The sequence below is a fragment of the Alligator sinensis genome, unplaced genomic scaffold (assembly GCF_000455745.1).
Source record: "Alligator sinensis unplaced genomic scaffold, ASM45574v1 scaffold33_1, whole genome shotgun sequence".
NCBI classification, from domain to species: domain Eukaryota; kingdom Metazoa; phylum Chordata; order Crocodylia; family Alligatoridae; genus Alligator; species Alligator sinensis.
In genome coordinates this window covers 2,002,537-2,026,409 of record NW_005842086.1, presented here as the reverse complement: position 1 = coordinate 2,026,409, position 23,873 = coordinate 2,002,537, and positions in this window count along the sequence as shown.

Here is a 23,873-nt window from a genome sequence, read left to right as displayed (position 1 = left end):
AGCAAAGTAGCTATCATACCAGAAAAACCTCCAACCAGCTATAAAGTTAGACCTTGAAAATATGTACTAACTTCATAGCTGTTTGTTGTTGAGTTTTAATTTGCATATATAGCAGGTCTCCCCTGTAGCTGGGAGCCTTGTCAGCTGACGGGTTTCCCAGCCACAGGGGTGCACCATGTGCCACCAGGGCTGGGAATGTCATAACTGGGGGCACTCTCAGCCACACCAGCTGCTGACTCTAAGGCCTAGCAGCATAGGGACCCAGAGTCTGGCAGCTGCCAATGCTGGGTGATGGGACCCAACAAAGTCCTGGCAACCCAGGAATTCGACTGCCCCACAGGTGCCTGAAACCCCTGGGGCTGTGGGATTATGACTGCCATGGTCCCGTAGCCTTGCGGGGGGTGTAAAACTCCCAGGACTGGGATTGCAGCTAGCACGATCTCCCAGCCTTGGGGATGTGTGAAACCTCTGGGGTTGTGGGATTGTGGCTGCCATGATCCCCCAGCCCTAGAAGTGCATGGGGCTCCTCCATGGCTGGGAGACCCTCAACTGAAGAGGCTCCCAGCTGCAGCAGTTTGGTTCTTGCCAGTGCAGGGAGAGCCCAAATCGGGCTTCCCCTGCACCAATAAGAAGGTGCAATGGGATCTAATGCACAATCCCACAATTGTGCCTCCTGCCATGCATATGTAGCAATTGTGTGGATTGCACATTAGATAGATACCATCATGCCTTTGCACTAGTATGTAGAGGAGCCCTAACATTTGCAAATTATGAACTGTAAAACTATTCTTTTGTTTTACTTAAAATCAGATTGCATAGTATTAATATTTAAAACTTACAAAAGCATAATGGTGTATATATTTCCTGGTTTAGGCAGAAAAAGAGAGTTTATAGTTTATAGTTCCATCACAGAAAAAAAAAAAAAGATTTTATAGCTTTATCACAGTACTGTTCATTGTTGGGTGTTTGGTTGTTTTTTTCCTGTAAGGATGTAATCTACATCCTTGTAAGTTTAACATTGCCAGGCCATACCCAATAGCAGTGTTGCTTACCTCCAAGGCTAGCTTGCTGTGGTTCATTAAGTATAGCACACAAAATATTTGGAAGTATATTCAGCCATACAGTATTCTATTTGTGGAAAATTACTAGGTTTTCAAGCACTGCTCTTACTTTGTTTATGATAAATGCAATATTCCCACAAAAGCACATTCTAACTCAGCAAGTACAACCAAAGATATTCTATGAGTTCTGCCCTTTAGGGTTTAAGTTTGATCCTTATGACTTACAAAAGGAGAAGCCTACAACCCATCTATTAAAACAAAGAACTTATTACAGAGCAACCATAGAGTCCACGTTGCTAAAATCATAGCTACCTAAATGGATTTACCTCAGTGGTTCTCATCTATTTCAAACTCAAAGCGTCCCTGCTTAGACTCAAGACACCCCTTGGAAAATATCAGTTCAATTTTTTATTATAAAAAATAACAAAGCAATTTTTTTTGTTGCAAAGAACTCAGAAAGACCAGAACAAGTTGAAATGTTTTTGACTAATGAGCAGACTAATTAGCTACACAGTAAGCATCACCATCTACATGTGCACTGGTATTAGGATGCAGTAAATTAATTAACTCCACTGTAAGATAGTTATGTTGGGGACAGTACTGTCTTATGGAGGAGTAATTAACTGGATGAAATGCATGTGTGGACAGTGACCATGGGTGTAAATTGTGCCCGGTCAGCCCAGATAGTATGGGCCAAACTCCTGCCTGCCACTTAACCCCATAGCTCCATACTTGCAGCACTCTCTTGCCCCAGCCAGCCCTTCCATCAACCAATGCCACTACCCTAATCCTGGGGATGACCTCCCAAGCATGTTGCCAGCTCAGGCCTCCACCGCCTCAGCTCATATTGCTGCTGTCCCTGGCACATGTGTAGACACTGTGCCAGGGAGCAGTGTACACCAGCTCAAACAGCTCTGGAGTTTAGCACTTTGCATTAATTGTACTTATAGATCCACCCTCTGGGTTTATCCTGTGAATTGTATGTTAACAGTGTTAATATTGCACAGCACCCTACAGTACCCTTAAAAGAATTTATTTGACATTCTTGTAGACAATTGCTTTCCTGATTGATAACTTCTTTGGTCAGATAGCTGGTCTATCTTCAGGTAATTAGGAATTATGGGGTACTTTTCCTGGAGCTATTTCTTCTCAGAAGTTCAAATGAAACTGAATTCCTGCAGCTTGTGCTTTCAATTTTAAAACCATATTACACATACACTTCTTAAATCTCACCACCAAAAATTGTACTCTTACAAAATAAAATAATAAACTCTAATTTTAATCTTTGTTATGTTTTACCACAAAGCCTGCTACCTTATAAAAAACAAAATTATATGAACTACACATATTTTAAATTCTACCTATCTATCTAGAGAGATTTTGCAATCCCAATTACACAGTACTGCTCTTCCCTTCAAAATGGCATTAGTTTTGCTAAGGTTGTGACCTACATAAAACATGTTCAGCCGAATTCTTTCCTATTTTTATATAGATAACACTTGCCAGAAAACAAACCACTGAATTCTTAAGATCCTTAACAAAAATTAAAGGTTGTGATGCCCAGTCTCTCTCACTCCTGGCAGTATCAACAAGGGTGAACAGGTCTGAGGGGAAGATCCAAACAAACCATGGTCTAACCCCAAGTCTTCAATGGCAGATCAGGCAGAAGAAGATGTCAGGATCTCAAAGAAGGCAGAAACAAGATGAAGGTCTCCTGTCATCTTGGATTCCCCTTTGCCACTGGGCTCAGATCTCTTCCTTTTCAAGATGGTGTGGTTGCTGTTTCTGTGCTCCGGCTTCCTCATGTTGAAGAGTCATGCTCAAGCTTCTACCATAGGAAAAAACATGCTCTTCTGTATCAACCTTCAAAAGCCCTTAAGCAATGGGCCAGCAGTGATGGAAACAGGACTAGTGAATTGACAGTCTTCAGCTATGAATCTGCTCTAAGGCAGTGGTAGTATAATGGTTGTCTTGCACCTAAGTTGAGACAGGTGCAATTCAGTAGCTGTTACCGTAACAGAGCAGGCCTATTCAGGATCCCCTCTGCTCACCCAATATGGGAAAGGGGAAATAAAGGTGCCCAAACCTCAGGTATCATATCTGCTCCTCAATGGATAACCACAGCCAGTGGGATCACTCTCTCTAAAGTTGAAAACATTCTCCTCCAACTTGGTTATGTTTATTAAATCCACAACCCGTGCCCAGTATAGCTTTCTTTCTTGTTATTTCTGTTTCTGTAATAAAGTCCAAAATAATACTGTAGTGCACATGCTAGAAGGATTGAATAGGCTACAACTAAATCTGGACAGGTTACAGGGGTGGGCGGATGAGAATAAGATGGGATTCAATACTGACAAGTGCAGGGCACTGCACCTAGGGAGAAAGAACCAGCAGCACACCTACAGGCTGGGGAATTCTCCTCTTATCAGCACAAAGGCAGAAAAGGATCTTGGAGTCATTATAGACTCCAAAATGAACATGGGCTGCCAATGTGGGGATGCAGTCAGGAAGGCTAACTGCACGTTGTCATGCATCCACAGATGCATCACGAGCAGGTTCAAGGAGGTGATCCTCCCCCTCTGTATGACATTGGTCAGGCCTCAGTTGGAGTAATGTATCCAGTTCTGGGCACCGCACTTCAGGAGGGATGTGGACAACATTGACAGGGTCCAGAGGAGGGCCACCCGCATGATCAGGGGGTCAGCAGGGCAGGCCCTACGAGTAGAGGCTATGAGACCTGAACCTGTTCAGCTTCCACAAGAGAAGTCTTAGAGGGGATCTGGTGGCCATCTATAAACTGGCCAAAGGAGACCAGCAGGCAGTGGGTGAGTCCCTGTTCCCCCAAGCACTACTGGGAGTAACAAGGAATAACAGCCATAAGTTGATGGAGAGTAGATTCAGGCTAGATATCAGGATGCACTACTTCACAGCCAGGGTGGCTAGGATCTGGAACCAACTTCCAAGGGAAGTGGTGTTCGCTTCCGCCCTGGTGGTCTTTAAGAGGAAGCTAGATAGACACCTTGCCGGGGTCATTTGACCCCAGCATTCTTTCCTGCCATTGGCAGGGGGTCAGACTTGATGATATGCTAGGGTCCCTTCCGACCCTACCAACTATGAAACTAAGATACTGTAATGAAAATAGTGACTTGAAAGAAAAACATATATTTACTCTTCCAGGGAACATATTTGTCCTATTCTCTGGAGTGAATACTTAAATTACATATTCAGTGTTTTCCATGTATTTTCTGGTCCTGATCTACTAATCTTAATCCTATGGATGTCCTTTCCTAAAACTCCATATATTAATTAGGGGTGCATCAATAGAGATTTTGGGAGCTGATACCGATAGCTGATATTTAAGGAAACATATCGGCCAATACCGATCCGATATCTGATACAACTTCCTATCCCTGCTTGCATTCTGGAAGGGGTGGGGTTTAGCCCCCGGATCTGCGTGGGGTGGGTGGGTGGGTGGGCTGGAGCCAGTACTGCATGGGCCTCTTCTTGGTGGGGGTAGGCTCAGACCAGGCACTGGGAGGGGGCTGCAGCCACCCCAAATTTCACCATAGCTCTGCTCCCAGCACTGCCACTGCTGCTCACCACCCGGTGCAGCTTCAGCTCTTCTTGGTGCATGGATGGAAGTGGACATGGAGCTGGGCTCTGCCTGGTGGCGCAGGGCTGTGGGGAGAGCATTGGCAAAATGTGGGGTGGCTGCAGCCTCTCCTAGCACCACTGGCACCCACCCCGAGCCCAGCCCCCACCAAGAAGAGTCGTGCAGCACTGGCTTCAGACCCCCTCCCCCCCACCATGCAGATCTGGGAGGCACACCAGCAGTAGTAACTATTCCACTCCTTTTATTCCCAGGGGTTGGTGGGGAGTGGTGGAGCAGTAGGGATAGATAGCCTGTGCCTTCCCCACAAGACTAGAGTGCTCCTGGTCTGAGGAAGCATGAAGGGAGGAAAGGGAGCAGTGGGGCAATTCCACCTGCCTGTTCCCCAGACCAGGGACGTCCCAATCTGGGGAATGCATGGAAAGCAATAAGGAGCTGCTCCTCCACTCCATTCTCAATCTCTTGGAGCAGTGGGGCGGTCCCCCACACCCATTCCCCAGACCCATAATCTCAAGAAAGATTGGGGCTGGAGGGCAGCAGCAACTTAACTCCATGTTCAGAAGGAGTTGAGACTCTGAGAAATGCTCCCCCACCTCCCCCAGACCAGAGTCCTCTCTCTTCAACTCTTTTCGAACATGGAGAGGTTGAATAGAAGCATACAGGCATTCATTCTAGCCAAAGAAACTGCCTCCCAGGGGAGACCTTTCTCCAAGAGGAAACATGTTAATGCTAGGGGAAATGGAACTAATGATTTTACTCTCACAGTTACTATTGGGGAAGTAGCAAATATGCCCATAGAAATGTATAGCCAAAGGAGGCCACAATTGTAAAAGGTTTTATTTATTTATTTAATGGTGTCTGGCTCATTTCCAGATACAAGAAATACAAAATATGTACGTATAATCATATCTGTTTTTCTCAAAAGCACCAAAGAAGAGAAAGGTAACTGACTTTCCTATTGATTTCCCAAGAGTTGTTCTTAAGCATTTTTATTTCAAGTTTATAGAACAAAAGCGTATTTGCTAAATTACTTTAAAAGTCTCCTTTTTGTGTAATCCTAATACTTTTTTTTTCCCCCTTGCTTTATTCTTTGCATTTTTGTTTTGCTTTAATTAATCTCTTCCTATTCTTTCAAGCTTTATTAGATTAAGGTACTTTTTTATTATTTTCTTGAAATGACGTTTGCCTGTCAGACAGGTTGTCCCAAGATGCCACACCTTCAGTCATTAGCTGCTGTAATTTAATAAGTGATTGGATTTTATTTGTCATGTGGGCAGATTAAATAAACATTTCTTTTTTAGATAATGAATAAACAAGAAGACAGTAAATTGTATCTTCTCAGAAAAGAAAAAAAATAAACCTCATGAATACAACCAGATTTTAATTATGTGTTTTGCTTTGGTCTAATCAAACATCCTAAGGACACAAGTTTTGTTGGTCTAATTAAAATGCCAACAAAGATTGGCTTTTTTTTTAACATTTCTTTAAGAAATAATGGCTTCTCTCTTCCTGAATGAATATACCTTTCTTAAATTTTTACCTTCTTTAAACTGATTCTGTTAACTTAACTACAATAAACCAATGAATCTTAACATATAGTGAAACTCTCTTGCTCTCCCCAAAATGCCGCTTTTTCATACAAAGTCCTTGGAAAGATTTTGAGCATTATCATTTTTGAGGGGTCTTTAGCTAATTATTCATTTAAGGTTGATCAATGAAGTATACATCAGTCTGGTTCTGGTAATTCAGTAGTTCCAAGGCAAAATATATGGTGTACAAAGTCATTATGGATTTGATTTTGCTAACCTTCTGCAGTGATCCATAAGTCTACAAGAGCATTTTTACATGTGCTCCAGGATGCAGCACTGGACGCTTTAATTAGTAAGCCATGCTAAATGGAAGTGCCTTCATGTCACATCCCCACACATTCCTGTGCTGAAAAAATGGTGGTAGGGTTCTTTGAACTAAAGCTCATTGAACGTGTTTTATTTCAAAACACTCTACCACCGTTTTTTCAGCATGGGACTATGCAGGGATGCTGATACACATAATGTGGAGCATGTCAATTTCTGTGCTCCAGCAGACTTGATTAACTGAATCTTCTCTGACATGCTAGTTTTCCAGCCTGTTCAAGCAAGCTCCCTGCACACCTATAGGCGTGCTAAGTTCTTACAATGAAATTAAAGGAACTACTAGCAGAATAAAGATGTTACTGTATACAAAGGTGACAGAATTAGTCTAAGAAATATCTGTAAGAAAAACACAACTTGTTTATGCATATGATTTTTTGTCTAAAGGAGAAATGGGGACCAGGAAGGAGTTTTAGGTTGCTGCACCCCAAGCCATTTAGAGCACATTACGCCACTGAATTTCTTATAGCAGCTGAAATGAATGTGCAATATGCCACTGAGGCGTGCAAACACCAACACCATTAAAGCGGTGCAAAAACATTTAAAGTGTTGTGCACACACACCTCTTGTTTTTTTGTATACATGGCCTAAAAGAACAATTATAACAACTAAGAGGTATCCAAATAGTTCCTAGTTACAGTTGTTATTAAGCAAATAGACAGACAGATCAATGTCATTCCATTAAAAATAAGATTAAATGGTCATTTTCCACAATAGAGAAATGTAAACAAGCTTTTGTTGTTATTTGTTCTTTGACCTGTATTGTTAAACCTACCCGTAAATAAACTGTGAAAGGGAATAATTAGCAAAATAGCAGTTTCAAAACTGCTGCAAAATTTATCAGTTTCAAAACTGATGCAAACTTATTTCAGGTAGTTAAATCCAAAGCTGATAGTGAAGAATTACAGAAAGATCTCACAAGACTGAGTGACTGAGCAATAAAGTAGCAGTCAAAATTTAACAATAAGTACAAAGCAATTCACACAGAGAGGAGAAACAAAACAAAACATTTAACTGTACAATAGTGGGCATTGAATTAGCTACTTACAGGGCTGTACGTTGTAGCCGTGTTGGTCTAAGGACATAGGCAGACAAGGTTCTTTGGGTGAATCTGATATTTTTTATTAGACCAACTTAAATAGTTGTAGAACAATTTTTAAGCAAACTTTCAGGTTTAAAAAACCCTTTGTCAGGCTAAGGAAGTTTCAGCAGTTGATGTGTACTCTTCTATCCAGGAAAAGCACACATCAACTGCTGAAACTTCCCTAGCCTGACAAAGGGTTTTTGAACCCGAAAGCTTGCTTAAAAATTGTTCTCCAACTATTTATGTTGGTCTAATAAAAGACATTAGATTCACCCAAAGAACCTTGTCTGAATTAGCTGCTTACCACTTATGATAGAGATTTTGAGCCGCTACTATGGACAGTCTTCTAAAGCATGTTCAGTATACAGTGGCAAGTCAAAAAAGGCAAATAAGATATTACGAATCATTAGGATAAAGAACTGAAAGCAAAAGAGAAAAAATACTTCATTGTATAAATTCATGGTGAACCCACCTCCTGAATACACTGTGAAGTTCTACTTACTTAACCTTAAAAATATATACTACAGTCAGAAAAGATACAGAAAAGGGCAGCAAAGATGATCAAAAATATGGAACAGCTTCTGTACAAGATAAAACCGAGAAGGCTGGGACTCTTTAGCTGAGAAGAGAAATGACTGGGAAAATGTGATAGGGTCTAAAATATCATGCTGTAGAATAAGTAAATAGAGAATTAGTATTTACTATGTCTTAAAATACAAGACCTTTGAGCACTGGTGACGCATAGGGGGAAATTGGCCATGCACCCCCTGGAAGTGCCAGCCATTAAACTGGAAGTGCTGGCAGAAGTGCACTTGTGGTTTCACAAGTTTCACTGCTGGAGGTTCTGGGCTCCGTGATCAGCCACTGGGGACATGCCCCTGTTCCCCAGTAAGTGAGCGGCCACTGGGTCCCCCTGCTGTCAGCAATCTGGTGCCCCCCCCCCCCGACTCGGGAGGCATCAATCGCCCATGCCATTGGGGCAACTGATGTAATTTTGGATAGCCAGTTTAAAAAAATATATATAGTATTTTACCACACATACATAACATGTGGAATATATTCCTACAAAATATTGCAGAGGCCAGCATTGTAAGTGATTCAGAAAATGATAAGGTAAATCTATGGAACATAAATCCATCAGGGTTACTAAACACAACAGTCAGAGATTTAACTCCAGATTTTAAAAATTCCTAAAACTACGACTTCGGGTGACTAGGAGGATATGATGGAAAATGGATCACTCTACAAGTTCATTGTGTCTTATGTGCCTCCCCTAGATTATGCTACATCCTACTATTGAGAGCAAGATGTTGATATAGTTAGCTTGAACCAGTGTGGCAGTTATAAGATATATAACTTTATTAACTCATAATTTTTAGTGAAATTATATTTTATTTTACACTAGTTAAAGTCCTTGAAATCACTTTTACTAGATGAATAGGCTACTTGCCAAAAGCAGCACTATTTCATCTAAGTAGTGGAAGGGGGATTCTCTTAAGGTTCACACTTTATTATTTATTATTGGGTTACAAACAATATTCAACTGCAACAGCATGAATTTTGTTCCTGCAGACAACAGAGATGCTACTTTGAGAAATTTAAGAGAAACAAGCATGAATCATTTATCTTTAGCTGTGACTTCAAAACCTAGGAAAAAAACCACCAAAAATCAATGTCACATATTCCACATCACAGATAAAATCTGGGTTTTTCATTTATTTTCATTTATGCTAATATAGTTATGAAAAGAATCTCATATAGTAATCATATTCTCTCATCCCAATACATTCTGAATAGCTCCAATTCCTAGAAAACTTCTATTGATTTCACTTAATCACAGGAGTGTGTTATAATCTTGCCTTCAACTGAAAAAATGTTCATTATTTAATATTCAGATATTATGATATAACGTGTCATTTGATACATATCTAATCAAAATAAGGGTACGCACTATCAAAGATTTGTTAATATTGTATGCATAAATCATTAAGTTCAGCTGATAATGATTTGGTGGGCAAAAATATCAGTTATACTGGGGGGGGGGGGGGGGGTTGGTATTCCATTAAGTCTTAATTCTGCCAGAGCCCTATATAGTTTTAGGTTGAGTTATGATTGCTTTCCGATCATGTATATTGTGAGGTATATCAAAGGTGAGAAAAGAGAAAGGAAGAGGTGGGGCAGGGGCTTTGGGAGTAATCAAAAATGCATCCTTAGGTTCATTCAAGTTAAACAGGAAATGAAATGATCTCCTGTCAATCCAGAATTAGGACACTGGCTTTGAGACATGTGGATATGGGGATTTGCAAAATATTCCCCTTTTGTCCCATCAGCTGCTCTTTTTATTTCATTTCATCAACTCCTGGATACAAAAACTCATGGACTCAATATAGACATTAGATTTATGATACTCTACAACCTGTCAGACATCTGACTCCCCACGTACCTCTCCACTTTTACCTGCTACATCCCCCTTCGCCCCTCCCCCCCAGCCTGTCCCTCACCCCTTGACACCTCAATTTACATTTTCACTGACTGGCTTTCTCACCTGCATTGCATGCCAGCCTCTGGCTTCTTCACTATTCATTCCATCCAGGAAGAGCACACACACCCCAACTAGATTCTTCCTTAGGCTGATGAAGGGTTTTTAAACTCAAAAGCTTGCTAGGGCATATTTCTCCAACTTTTCAGTTGGTCTAATAAAAGATATCAGAGGTACCCTTGATTTGTCCATGCTGGAGCAAGGGCCCAAAGGCAGGATCAAAGGGCCAGGGGTTCACTGCGAGAAATGCTTAAAGCAAGAGGCTCGAGATTCTGACTGGGCCTAAGGGGAAGCCAAAGCTCCCAGAGAGGGATCACAGATGGAGAGGGTGAAGGATGCAATCTGCAAAGCATGGGATGCAGTGTAAGGGAGCTGCAGAATGGATGTCACCCCAAGATACCTAAATGGGCAGCCTACCACCTGGGAAACATCTGAAACAGTTTTCCATCAAGGCATGGCAGAATAAAAAGGGGCAGGCAGCTGGCCCAGAAACAGGTGGGTGGGTGGAGATCTAACCAGCTACCATCCTTGCTGTTTTCACCCTGCTTCGCCTTAACACACACACAAAGTCACACATGTCACAAGTTTTGCTCTGAACAGTTTGAGGTACAGTTTCTCATAAACCCCTGAACCTATCTCCTTGAAACCTGGCAGACTTCATGCCTTCAGAATGGGCTACCATGCCTGCTGTCTTCATCTCACTCAGCCTTAATACACATATGTGCCATGAGTTTTGCTTTGAGTAGTTTGAGGTGCAGCTTCACAAAACCCCCTGCATCTATCTCCTTTAACATTCTCAGGCTTCATGCCCTAAGAAGGGGCTACCATCCTTGCAATTTTTATCTGAATCAGAAAAGAAATGACAAAGTTATAGGCATTTTAGTGATTCTCCATTATAGCCTATGGCCAAATCTCCAAAACAGTGTCGAAACTCCAAAACGGATTCAGCCATATCAAAATGGAACAGTGATCCAAAACACCAACATGAATCACTGTCCTGCAATATGGCCAAATCTGAAATCGAAATGAGACATGGCCATTTCGCACAGCCCTTCTGGCTGTGCCTCATGTACAGCCATGACTTTGAGCCCCATCAGCTGCAGGCTTTCTTGGTTTCTCTGTGGCATGGGAGGAGGTATGATTATGTGAATCATGCATTAGACCCAGTTACACCTGCACATGTAGAGGGGGCTTTAGTTACAATAAAGAATAGTGCAATATGTGTCAAAGGTATATCTGTATGTATTATTAAACTTGTATTGAGGTACCCAACTTTTAATTTTAACTCGAACATTTTGGGTGTCTCTGCATGAGATGCTTTACTGTGTAGTAGACTAATATACCGCACAGTAAAGCATCACTATGTGACCATGTGCATGAGCTACTGCACAGTAGATTAGTCTACTACACCATTTTCTACTACCTGTATCTACAGATAGTAGATTTACTGTGCAGTAGCTATTATGCAGTAGGGCATGGTTACATACCTGACCAGGAGCAAATTGCGCCCAGTCAGCCTGGAGAGCAAGGGGTGGGAGAACAACCCCAGTAGCTGCCTGCTTCTGGGGCCAGCTCCAATCATAGATCCCTGGTGAAGACAATGTTTCTTTGCCCTTGCAGCAAGTAGCTCCAGCCCCAAGGTCTGAGATTGGAGCCATGGCTGGGACATTGCTCCCTGCCCCCAAGCAGCAGGCAGCTGGGCCCAAAAGCTACCTGCTTCTGGGGACAGGAAGCCTTTTCCCAGTCCCAGCTTTGATCATGGACCTGAGGCTGAGAGCTGCCTGCTGCTGGGGTAGGGGGATATTGTACCTGGGCTCTAAGATTGGAGCCTGCTCTGGAGCAATGTCTCAGCCTTAATTTTGTTTACAGAGCCGGGGGTAGGAGCTGTCTGCTGCTGGGGGCAGCGGACATTGTCCTGGCCTGGTTCCATGATCAGAGCATGGGTTGGGCAGCAGGCAGCTCCCTGGGGTGTTGGTACTGGATTTATGACCCAGTTACCTTGTACTGGGCAGGCCCAAGCCCTCAGACTGACCATGACCTCTTTATTTGATAATAGGTGAATGTTATTGATATGCAGTCATAGATTCATAGATTGTTAGGGGCTAAAAGGGAACCTTGTAGATCATCAGATCTAGTCCACCTGTACTAGACAGGAAAAGACAACTGGGGTCAAGTGACCCCAGAGAGGTGACTGTCCAGTCTCTTTTTGAAGATTTCCAGGGTAGGTGACTGCACCAGCACTGGAGGAAGTTTATTCCACTGTCTGGACACTCTGACTGTGAAGGAGTTTTTTCCTGAAATTGAGCCTAAGTGGCCTTCCAGGAATTTGTATTCATTGCTCCTGGTTTTCCCCAGGGGTACCCTGGTGAACAGCTGTTCACTGAGTTCTTGATATAGTTCAGTGATAGCAGATAAGAATAATGCAAATAATTCTATATCTACCAGTCCAAAAGCTGTCATCAGAGGGAAGGTATGTCAGGCTAGTATGCAAACTTTACCCTAATATTCTCTCTTAAATGTCAGATGTTAGTAGCCTAGAGGTTGGAGGCCAAGGCCCATTCTACCCCAGTGGGGTGGTTGAGATGGGATGGCGGTGTAGCCTCAGTCCATGGTGGCCTCAGGATTTCCTGTTAGTGACCCTTTGCTGCTCTGAAATCATTCTTTTTGTATCTTTTCCCCCTCCTGATGACTCTTCATCTCTGGCCATTGCTAACTGTTCTCTCTGTGGTCATCATACAGTCTACATTCTGCCTTGTCAGCATATTCCTTTGTTTCACAAGCCCATCACATGCATACATCCTAATTTGGGGGTTTTTTTCCAGTCTTTTCTCATTTTATCCATCTACCAAAACCAGAAATCCCAAGGGCCCTGCATTTGGGTACTGTGACCTGGTGCCACCTTATCTCATGTTATGGAACAGTGTGATAAATGTCTTCAGTTCCCCAGCCTGTATGTTTGGTTGCTGCTTGCCTGTGTCAGATACAGTGAGTCTTGAAGCACAACCAGGCTTTTTAGAAATCAATTAACCCTTGCCATTCCCCTGAGCCATTGTTCTAACATACATCTACTTTACCTTCAAGCCAATTCCCAAAAGCACAATCTAAATACCATTTTCCAGCCATCAAGGGGCAGTGGTACAGGGTGAGAGGCAGCTACTTCATAGGTGGGACCACTCCCCTCACCTTCTGGTGTCCCCTGCCAGCCCAGGGCTAGCACCTTGGAGAGCCTCGAGCTCCCCCCTGGCTGCCATTTAGAAACAGAGAAGGGTAGAAGTGTCCAAATTCATGGACAACACATCATTATGAGGTGCAGCTAACACCCTGGGGAGGAGGAACAAGATCCAGGCTGACCTAGACAGGCTGGAGAAGGGGGAAGACAGCAACAGGATGTAATTCAATAAGGACAAGTGCAAGGTGCTGTATCTAGGGAGAAAGGACTGCCATCATACCTACAGGCTGGGAGGAGACCTTCTCAGCTCCACTGAGGCTGAAAAACATCTTGGAGTCACTGTTGACTCCAGGATGAACATGAGTCACCAATGTGATGAAGCAGTTGGCAGAGCCAATCGCATCTTGTTGTGCATCTGTAGGTGCTTCACAAACAGGGCCAGGGAAGTGATTCTCCCCGTCTATGTGGCACTGGTTGGACTGCAGCTAGAGTACTGTGTCCAGTTTTGGATGCCATAGTTCAAGTGGGATGCGGACAACCTGGAAAGGGTCCAAAGAAGAGCCACTCACCTGATTAGAGGCCTGCAGGGAAAGCCCTATGGGGAAAGGCTAAGGGACCTTAACCTCTTCAGCCTCTCCAAGAGAAGGCTGAGAGGGGAACTTATGGCGGCGTACAAATTCATAAGGGGAGAGCAACTTGAAGTAGGCAATGATCTGTTCACCAGGGCACCCCCAGGAATGACAAGGAACAATGGCCATAAGCTACCAGAGAGAAGGTTCAGGCTGGACATTAGGAAAAAAGTTCTTCATGGTCAGGGTTGCCAGAATCTGGAATGGGTTCCCAAGGGAGGTGGTGCTTACTCCATCCTTGGGGGTCTTCAAGAAGAGAGCGGACAGGTAACTGGCTGGGATCACATGACTGCAGGGTTGGTGTTTCTTTCCTTGCCTGCCAGTGGCAGGGGGTCAGACTAGATGACCCACTGAGGTCCCTTCCGACTCTATGAATCTATGAATCTATCCCTGTCTTGAACTGATCCTGCAGATGTGCAGTCAAGGAAAGCTTACTGTGCAGTATTTTACTGTGTAGTAAGCTTTCTGAGCATTAATTGCATGTGTAGACATGCCCTTTCTGTACTTTTTAATTGCTCAGTTGTGGAGCCCTTATTCACACCTGGATGCAAGTATTCATCTGGAAAGAGCAACCACAAGACTTATGCACTACTTAAGTCCTCAGAATGGTTATTTGCAATCACCAGTATCTCTAATCATAATCCAATGTGTTGAATAGGCCGTGGGCTGGTCCCAAATGCTGAAAATGTATATGAGCAGTCCCAGGCTATGTTTGTACTGCTACATAGGCTCAACAAGAGGGATGACCTCAGGTCAATTATCACTGGTCATTTTAATGAAAAATCCAAAGTTAGACTCCTTCTTGTAGTCCAGCCCTCCTTTCTAAGGTCTCCCACTGGCAGACAAAAATGGAACACATATTGCATAGGAAAAGAGCAAAACAGAGGAAGTATGGAGTGGGACAGATCTTCACCTAAAAGGGAGGGAAATTATGGCCCCAGAAGAAGTCATCACAACATTATTATTTCAATGAAATGTAAGATAAAAACAATGTAGGGTAGACTGGGGCCCCAAAACCCATACCTTTGAGGACTTTATGAAAAACCTACCTGGGCAATCCTATTGCATGTGGAGTATACACACCAAAGAGTGCATCTACATGTGCTATTACTGTTCATGAATACACTGCAGAGCTTACTGTTCTGGAGTTTATTGCTCTCAGATGCACCATTTGAATGTGCACTCAGGAGCAATTAAGTCTGGAACAATAAGCTCTGGATTTTATTTATGTGTAGCACACAGAGCTGGGTTGGAGCAGCCCTGGCTGGCAGGGGACCCTAGGGTTCACCCTGGCTTACCATATTGCTCCACCCTGGCTCACCGAGCTGGCTGAGACACAAAAGAGCTTCAATGCAGGGCTAGTTGGCAGGCAGCCCCCTCACTGAAGTATCCTCATGCCCCAGCTAGCCAGCACAGAGTCTATACATGTGCTGTGTGGAATTTTTTACTTCACAGCAGAATACTACTTGTAAGTACTAGGATAGTATTTACAAGTATTTACTAGGATAGTAAATACAAGTACTATCCTACTGTGAAGTAAATTAATTTACACCACCCTAATAGGGGTGCATGTGTAAATGGCAAGACTTTTACTGTGCAATTAATTAGTCAACTGTGCAGTAAATGTCTCATGTAGATGCACCCAAACAGGAGTTGTTTGAGCCTGCTCAGCATGTAAATATAGCTATACAGATGGAAATAAAATCTAAAATATGTGCACATCCCCAAAATGGTAGAAATGTTGTACTTACATGAACAAAAGAGAAATGAGAGTCAATCCATATGTCCACAGACATATTTGTAGATGATGTCTGCTCCTGGGCCAGGAAGCACAACATTCAAAAGCTTCAAGGTAAGATATAAATGAAAAGAGGTAGCTTATTTGGCTCAGATATGTTGAAGACAACCATAAGGGCTGACCCTAAATAGTTGTGTAGGCATATTCCCATTATCTTCATAGAAATATTCACAATCTAATATTTCTTTATTTTCTACTGTTAGGCTCTTAATTTTCTGCATTATTGGTAGAATTATTTGGCATGCAAGGAACAGCTGGATGTTAGGTACATAGAACAGCTAGTTTCACATAGGAAAAGAGATACTGTCTTCAAGATGGCAATAAACATTGCCACTTGAAAGCCTTATTAGGAACATGAGAAATTATGAAATGCTTTAAGTGGACATTACAGAAAAATCAGGAATAAAATAAAATTCTGCATCCATATTGGGGGCTTTTTATAACATTTAAAAGATGCAGTACATAAAAAAGGTAATATCTAGGCTAAAATTCCTTCCGGAAGGTTTCTTCTCTGCATTCAGCTGTTTTATATGCAGTCATAAATATTTTCAGGGAACTGTATTTGATCTTTATTTCTGTATAAATTAAAAAAAATATTTGTTGAGGGTCAAGATCCATGTTTATATAAAATGTATGTTATATGGTCTTGCATGCTTTTTGTTCCTAAAGTTATTAAAGTAATCCCCATGGAATGCAGCTTGATATCTAAATTAGTAAAATGTGAAAGGCATACCCAGTTACAACATGACCACAGGGTAGGTTCTTCACCAGGCAACTTTATTGTCCTTGATATATTGAAGTTACACTAGGAATTCTAGTGCTTATTCCAGCATTATACATTTATTACATTATCAAATGCCACATTCATCCTAAAGGAGTGAGTTTATTAGACTTCATTCCTAGTAATACTATCTACTGTTTTACTCAAGCTTATTAAAAAACGTCAGATAAAGGCTGGTGTGTGTGTGTGTGCGTGTCCGCGTGTGTGCACGCGTGTGTGCGAGTATGAGTGTGCGTGTGCATGCGTAAGCACAAGGAATAATATGGTTTATTAAAAGTATACTTATAAGTACATTTACTTTTCATGTTCTTTTTCCCTTAACTTCTGGCTATAGCCAATACCATCAGTATTGATTTTGTCCAGTAAGACAAAATATTTTAGAGTCCCGTATAAGTTTTGTGTATCTTGCACCTCACTTTTTTTCCCCTCTGAGGCACAGAATTTTAATTTAAATCTATATGTTTCTTGAATAAAAATTGGATCCATGTAAAATATCCTACACTAGGAAACAGACAGTTAATATGCCTCTTTGGCTTGTATTTTGTCTCGTTTGCGCCTCCATAAACATAAAACCAACTTCATAAAAATCACCCAAGTGTTTACTTTGAAAAACCCTTTAAACAAATAGAAGACATTACGCTGACACAATATATTTTAGTGCTTATAAAGCCCCTTTCTTTATATTGTGCATGAGCACATACTGTCACACTGCAGAGTATCAGAGTTATTAATTCCAACTGCCTTTCACTGCAAGATTTAAAATAAAGGTCAGTCATATGCACACAACTCTGCAGACAACTGCAATCAAAGCAGATGATTCACTCATCTCAATTTTCAATATTCACGAACCAATTCTGCAGAAGTGTTAAAGCAAGGAGCACAAGTTCATTTTACACAGTACCTTCCCAGAACATGCCTTCCTAGAATCTTCTTACTCAGGCCTGCTATTAAACTCTCTAAACATCTTCAATGTTTTAGCTAATGAGTTTAGAATCATCTCATTTTATGTTTGTTGTTTCAGGGAAACCTACACCAATGTCTAATCTAGAAGGACAATTCTTCATTAAATGTGAAATTAGATACTCAGTTAATGAAGCTTTATCTAGTATTTGATGTCTGACAGTAAATCTGTGATAAGTTCTCTGTCTGAATCCCTTAATAGGTTTACAGAGAGTTAAACCTGACTTTGGTCTTCCATTAACAGCAAGACTTTGCTGGATGGAATGTTCTGTTTGTTTAATTATTTAGTGGCTCAGTAGCACAGACAGCCTCTACAAAAGCCAAATGATCATATGCAGCAACAAATGAACACCATAATCTTAACAAGATTATCATAATAAAGAGTCATCAGAGAAATTAAAATTATCTGCTTTAATTATGAAATTATAACCCCATTAACTCCTCTGCATGAAAAGTGGGAATTGGGGAATAGGAAAGAAGAACCCATATATGAGTATTAAACACCCTCAAACATATTAAAAAGGGGTGAAAGAGATTTGCTATGTGGGCTCAAACATTTCAGGGTTTTTATTTTTTTATGTGAGTTTGTTATAGATTAGGGTTCCTGAATTAAATTACTTTAAATATCTTTTTTTGTCTTTCCCTTTTCTTTTTTTCAGATTTTTGTGTTTACCAGCCTAAGCCAACCATAGTTGAAAGCTACAAACTTAAAAGAAGACCCTTATTTAAATATTCCTAAAGCTGTGAATTAATTATGCCCTAAATAAGTTATTAGAACAATATTGCCACTAATGCATTATTTATGGCTAGTTGTTGAAAAGTTTGTAACAGCAAAAGTACTGAAGTGACATTTCCAGAGACATTAACATGAAAATGAGGCAAATTTGAAGAGAAAAAAATTATTCAATGAGCAAACTCTTACTAAGATGGTCTTCAATAATGTATACACCAGCTACATTTTTACTTCTAATATACACATGTAATATTCATCAGACTACTTTAAAGCTTTCTTCATATTAAGTTTATATGTATATGAACAAATAGACATATCCTAACACCAAATCTTACACCTGAAGAAAAATTATTTAACTGTGTTTTTGCCACACATTATAACACATTTTACAAACGTATATACATAATGTTATAAACAATTCATATAGTACAATAAATATACTTTTTGTCTCTAAGGATATCCTTTTAATTTTAGACACTTCTGTGCAATTTTGCTAAATGGAAGGTGATCTTCATTTTCTGAAAATTAAATAAAAGGGAAAATAAGTGAATGCATTGTATTCAGTGAAGCATGTGATTGGATTTTAATACAGCTGCAAACTCGGTTGTTTATGTCATAATACAAAAAACTATATATGGTACCAACCTGTGTACAAATCATTACAGAAATCTTCTGTGACAAATTTTTGAAGAATAATAGTCTTTCGTTCAAAACAGAATGTTAACAGCACTGTGATCAAACTACAGGCAAAATACACAGAAGTAAACCTCATGTCTGTTGGGTTTTTTGGCGTGTGGGGCATAAAAACTTTTAATCACCCATTACTCATATTGTGGAAGTAAGTGTCACCTAATTCACCTAAGAGATATATAGGATTATTTAAAAAGTAAGCAGCCCATGGGAAATTGATCAAAATACTGTTTTTGTCTACAAAAGAGGGATTCTATGTGGTTTTTGTTCCCTACCTTTCCCAAATATCTTGGAATGACTGGTTAACAATCAGTAGGTTGAAATGTATTTCAATGCTTTATTAATTTCCTGCAGAGAAAATGAAAATACTATGTGTGATTTGATTTTTCTTATTCTGTTAAAAGTACCAGTGTAACCAGGAACTTGATATTCTTATATTCCTTAGATACTTGTAATGAATGGCATTTCTCTGAAAGCTCTAAATGCACTTTGACAGTTTTCAAAAATTATCTTCAGGCCAAAATATAAGAAATGTGTTAAATTTGTATTCACTGTCATTTCACAAATATGTGATTTCTGTGAGTATGTTTTTGTGAACACCTATGCAAGCTCTGCAAAATAAGAACTACTGTGATCTCTCACTGTTGCAACTTGATAAAGCTGAGGAGATTAATTTGCATCTGCTTATTTCTCAGACATAATGAAGATTCTCTCCTCTCATAACAAACTGAAATCTTTATTTATCTCAAATAAGCTAAAAATATATGCCATATTTTTCAACAGGTCCGATCATCCTTTTTGCTGTGATTATATTTAAATGGAAGTTTGCAAAATTATGGCCAGGCTGGAACAAAGTCTGCCTGCTAGGTTTTTGTAAGCCCCTATGGGTCTGCTCAGTAAGGGCTTTCAGTGATTTTTAATGAAATGCCACATAGATAGATCCTACAATAGCTGAACCTATACCAAAGAAATAGTCTGATATACTTCTGTATGCTGTTTATACTTCAATTTTTCATTACAAATTTATTAATGATATTCATGGGGGAAACGTTAAAAATGTTTTGTCTCACTAGCCAAAACTATCCACTGTTTGAGTTCAGTGTTTAATTATTCAGTAAAATTAAGATTATAGCACTGTTGTGAAACTTCCTCTGTGCTGAGCCAACCAGACCTTTTCAGTTAGATTTATTTTACTTTCAAGGAGACTTGTTTGAAATTATTGATCAGTGTAGACATATCATGAAGAGCAATATCATAAATATACAGAAAAGACTTCGAGAGAGATGATTTAAGCATCATGAGAAAAACAATGGAAATTTTAATATGTTCACTTCAAATAGAAAACATGTTGAAATTTGTGCTGGATAGGACTGAAGATGAATGGGTGTATTATCTGACCCACCACTTATTGACTGTCTTTTCTTTATAGCTCCCATTGAAATTATTTCTCTGACATCCACAAGTTATTACTTGTCACTGTCTCTAGAGAGAGTGTCTAGGAGACACACATTATGTCTGGGAGACTCTTTTGTCTTTTAGTCTATTCAATTATGTTAAATGTAATTTAAATATAAATATAAATGACACCCTGAAATTGAATGATCTGCTATCTACCGTAGTTGTACTGAGTAAGGAACAGTTACTCATTAGATACAGATTACATAACCTACACATTTCCTATGAAAACTTAGTTTAGGTGTTTATGACTTAGCTTCCTGTGATTGGTACTTGAGGTTAAGCCAGACATCTCATGGGAAGAGCACTCGACCAATTCCGATTGGTCTCAAAGCTTCCTCACATGCATGGATGAGCTCTACCGGACTCAAGAAGTCTATGGGCCAATGAAAGGTAAAGCATTGCTGGACCTGGTATTGGCCAAAGGGGATGACCTAGTCAATGACCTAAGAATTAATGGAAAGCTGGGTGATAGTGACCACAAGCTGATCACCTTTACTATCCATCACAAAGCTGGCAAGTCAGTCAGCAATACAGAAGTCCTCAACTTCAGGAAAAAGCTGACCTTGACAAGTTCAGGAGGCTCATTGTCAAGGCCCTAAGGGACCATGACTTGATAGGAAGAGGAGTCCAAGAGGAGTTGCTGTTTCTCAATGGAGTGATCCTGACAGCACAAGGGATGGCCATCCCATCTTGGAGGAAGGGTAACAAAAGGGCATAGTAACACTCTTGGATCAGCAGGGAACTTGAGGACCTCCTACACCTCAAAAGAGAGACTTATAAAGGATGGAAAGATGGAATTACCACTCAAGCCCTGGTCCATACCTGCAGGGAGCAGATCAGGAAACCCAAGGCTGCAACTGAGCTCCATCTGGCTTCAAATATCAAAGATAACAAAAAAAGTCTTTTTTCAGTTATGTAGAGAGTCAGAAAAAGCAAGGGTGATATTGGACCACTGCTGAACTGAACAAGACAGCTGATAACTAACACCCAGGAAAAGGCCAATCTGCTTAATGGGTAGTTTGTGTCGGTCTTTCTTCAGTCCAATGGGACCGCCCTGCCTAGCAAGACATGGGACAGCCAGGCTGAGGGCTTATTTATACCCAGCATCGGTGTTGATCTAAGAAAGGATCACCTTGAGAGGCTGGACACCTTCAAGTCAGTTGGTCCTGACAGATTACACCCTGAAGTACTCAAGGAGCTGGCAGGTGTCATAGCCCAATCATTGGCAAAAATATTCGAAAACTCGTGGTGCTCAGGTGAAGTACTTGAAGACTGGAAGAAGACCAATGTGGTACCCATCTTCAAGAAAGGGCAGAAAATAGATCCCAGGAATTACAGACCAATCATCTTGACCTCAATCCCCAGTAAGATTCTGGAGAAAATTATCAAGGAGACTCTTCTGGATAAGCTGGTTGAGGGCAACATCCTGAGGGACAGCCAGCACGGGTTTGTCACAAGTAGGTCTTGCCTGACCAATCTCATCTCCTTCTAGGACCAGGTGACAGATCACCTGGACAAGGGAGAAGAGATTGACATCATATATCTGGACTTTAAAAAAAGCCTTTGATCTGATAGTCCATGACCTCCTTATGGAAAAAAATTGGCCAACTGTGGCCTTGGCTACACCACAGTCTGATGGCTGGAAAATTGTCTCCAAGGTCAGACCCAGAGAGTAGTGGTCGATGGTAATGAATCATTCTGGTGCTCCGTGACCAGTGGCATCCCCCAAGGCTCTGTCCTTGGACCAGTTCTCATCAACATCTTTATCAACGATGTGGACATTGGTGTCAGAAGTACACTGGCTAAGTTTCCCAATGATACTAAACTTTGGGGCATAGTGTCCACGCCTGAGGACAGGCTAGTGATCCAGGCTGACTTGGATAAACGTAGTAAGTGGGTGAATACAAACCTGATGACGTTCAATACCGATAAATGTAAGGTACTCCACCTCCGGAAAAAACCCCCGTAGCATACTTATAGGCTCAACAGCCACCAATGCAATGTCACAGCTGGTAAATCAAACCAAACTCTGGCTTGCATCCATAGATGCTTCTCAAGTAAATCTCAGGATGTCATCCTCCCGCTGCACTCGGCCTTGGTGAGGCCACAGCTGGAGTACAGCATTCAGTTCTGGGCTCCACAATTCAAGAAGGATGTCAAGAATCTTGAGAGAGTCCAGAGGAGAGCCATGCACATGATCAGAGAGCAAGAGAATAGGCCTTATAAAGAGACGCTGGAAAAACGCAAGCTTAGGGGGACCTGGTGGCCCCTTATAAGTACATAAGGCTCCTTGAGTACTTTAGAATCTGGGAGAATGTCTGTTCACCAGATCTGTCTGTCTGGGAGAATGTCTGTCAATGAGCTAGCATGGTGGAAGGAGAGGCAGCCCAGCTGGGCTGCTTCCCTGGCGCCACGCGATCTAGAGCACAGGGATGGCAAGGTAGCACAACTAGGCTGCCTTCCCACCCCAGGCATGATCTGGGGAGTCAGCCCATCTGGGCTGATTTCCCACCCCCGGCTGGGGTTGGGAACTTAGCCCAGCTGGACTGGGTTCCTTTAACCAGCCCCATGGTCCTGCAACATTATTGAAACAAGGTCAAAACAGCCTCACTGTTTCAATTAAGTGAAACAATGAAGCTGTCTTGACTTGAAAGTATATTTGATACAAAACACTGTTCTGTCCAGACCTTAAAACTGAAGTTGGAACAGAAGAGTGCCATTTCACACAGCCAGTTCCAAATAGAGAACCACTATCACCTCCCATGTCTTTCACCTAATGCTTCTATTGATGCATTCCAAAACCACATTGACCTTTTCTGTGGTTGCATGACACTGCAGACTCATATTAAGTCTCTGATCTACCAAGACTCCAAAGTCCTTTTACATGTGATGCCACCTAGCAAAGTTTCACTCATTTTATATTTGTATTTCTGATTATTCCTCTTGAGGTGTAACACCTTGCATTTCTTCCCAAGAACTGCATCCTGTTAGTTCTAGCTCAACTTTCCAATATGTCACGGTCCTTCTGAAATTTGCTTGCATCCTCCAATATGTTCATAATCCTTCCCCATTTGATGTTGTCCACAAGCTTGATTAAGAAACTTTCTATGTAGGTATCCAAATTGTTAATAAACACTATGAGCAGCACTGGGATAAGGAAAGACCCCTGTGGGACTCCACTCAAAACCTCCTGCCATTTTGACATGAACCCATTAATAATTTCCAGGGATCTTGGTTTTCTCTGATAAAAAAAAAATCCCTAATTTTCAGATTAAAAATGTAACCCAAAATTCACATTTTTCTGTGTATTTCATTTTTTTAAATGAAATACCACTTATCACGGAAACATGTGGATTTTGGGTTGCTTTTAAGAATCCAAAAATTGGGGGGGGGGGGGTTTATTAGAGAAAACCAGGATCCCCAGTAATTACCCATTGCTTGCAGTTATTAA